Here is a 2,067-nt window from a genome sequence, read left to right as displayed (position 1 = left end):
AATGGCAAAAACCTCAAAGACCGTACCGCAGAAGGAAAAAGCTTCTTGCTCCTCTTCTCGGCCGTCCAGCGACAAGGCGCCGGTGGAACCGCTTCCCCACGAGTACGTTCCCGGCCCGTGTACTCTAAAATCTGACTTCAAAGTCAAAAACCCTTCATTGATCCCAGGCCGATGTGAGCATGTGTCGATGTACATGTGCTTGATAACGAAGAGCCACCTCGAGGCCATGAAGAGGGATTGCAACTGGGGTCCCGAGGTCGTGGTGCAAATTCCTACTCCCGAAGAGAGCATCACCGCTTATGTGGAGGGGTTCCTAAGTGTTTACACTTACCCCTTCACATTGGGTCCCCTCGACCCAGTGATTATTGATCTCTGTAAAAGATATCAGGTCACCTTCAGCCAAATCAACCCTTCTCTATGGCGCATATTAATCATGTTCTGCTTCTTTTCTAGCAAGGCCGAGGGGCTGGTGTTTACTTTAAATCACCTCATGCGGTTGTACCGGCCTCGAATCTATCGAGGACTAATCAGGCTCCAACGCCGGGCAATGAAGGCCTTGTTCTCGAGCATCGACGATGACAAGGATCGGAGTTGGATGAGCCATTTTATACGGTTGAGGACCCGCAACATTAGCCCGGAGGAGAAGGTGTCATTCCTTGAGGAGTGAAACTTTGACTGTAAGTGATCTTTTAAATTTTGTTCTTCGTACCTTCTTCGACTTCACCTAATATCCCCCTTTCGACATGCAGCTATTCCTTGAATGCCTCAAGCGGTGCCTGACCTCGAAGATTGGGTTCGGAAGTTAGCCTCAACTTCCACTTATACCGAACACGCATGGCGTGATTTGGCAAGGGGCAGATGGGAGGCCAAGAGTCACGGTAAAGATCTCCTTTTTCATGTTCTGAAACACTTTTTGTACTTCATTCATCACTAATTTTCTTTCATGCAGGCCTGACCAAGGATGCCATTTTGGGGCCCTCGAGTGGCAAGGAAGAAACCAAGTCCACGGTTCCAAAACCGGGGAAAGACAAAAAGCGGAAGAGTGCCTCGCAATCCGAGGACCTCAAGCCCAAACCTCGAAGGGTGAGAAGGAAAGTAATCACTCTTACGATGGACTAGGTCCAAGAACTGAGAGACGAAGAAGTGGAAGAAAAGGAAAATGCCTCGGTAGTGACGGTCCGACCTAGGAAAGCCGTCGAAGTCACCAAACCTTCTAAGCCAATGACGGCTGCTAAAATCAAGCCTCGTGTAGAGAAGGCTTCCAAAAAGAAATCGGGTGAGAATCCCGAATCACCAGAGGTCAAGATCGTTTCTCGGCCATCTGCAACTACACCGGGCGAGGCCGGTTCTGAGACCCCGAAGATCGATCAGAGCATCCCGAGCGACTTGCTCGGGACCATGACAGTAGGTCACTTGCCTTCTCTTCTGACTTTTTCTGAGGAGGCACTAAGGGAAGCTCGAGAGTTGAAGACCCCTGATATAGGCGGAGGCTCTAGTGTAGGGGATCCCTTTTGGGATTTCTTTACTGGAGTCGATGATGCCTCTGATATCAGTGGCGCTTCTATTCTTTTAGAAGATGCCTAACGTCTCTTATTTCGGGTAAGAATCAGTTACTGCACTTCTTTTCTTAACTCTTTTTTCTCTAAATCTGACTTGCGTTTTCCTTTTTTTGTACAGGCCTTCACCAAGTTTTGAGCTGACCTTAGCCAGTGTGAAACTGAGCTCCAAAAGGTCTCAGAGGAGAGGAACACTCTGAAGCTTTTTTGTGGCCAAAAAGATGAAACTATAAAGGACCTTTGAGCGGATTTGGCCAAGGCTCGTGAGGAAGAGGCCAAACTAGATAAGCATGTAACCATCCTTTTGATAGAGTATGGACTCGACCCAACTGTGGAGGCTAATACTTCACTATCTTAACTGCAGCAAAAGGTCGAAAGGATCGAGCTACTTCGGGGAGAAGTCGATCAGGTCAAGGCCGATTATGATCGATGGAAGCAGAATATGGATCGCCTGGTTGCGGAAAAAGAAACTACCTTGGCCAAACTATCATCGGCCGAGGTTCAACTTTGG

The sequence above is a fragment of the Nicotiana tomentosiformis genome, chromosome 4 (genome assembly GCF_000390325.3).
Source record: "Nicotiana tomentosiformis chromosome 4, ASM39032v3, whole genome shotgun sequence".
Classification (NCBI taxonomy): domain Eukaryota; kingdom Viridiplantae; phylum Streptophyta; class Magnoliopsida; order Solanales; family Solanaceae; genus Nicotiana; species Nicotiana tomentosiformis.
This window is presented reverse-complemented; position numbering follows the sequence as displayed.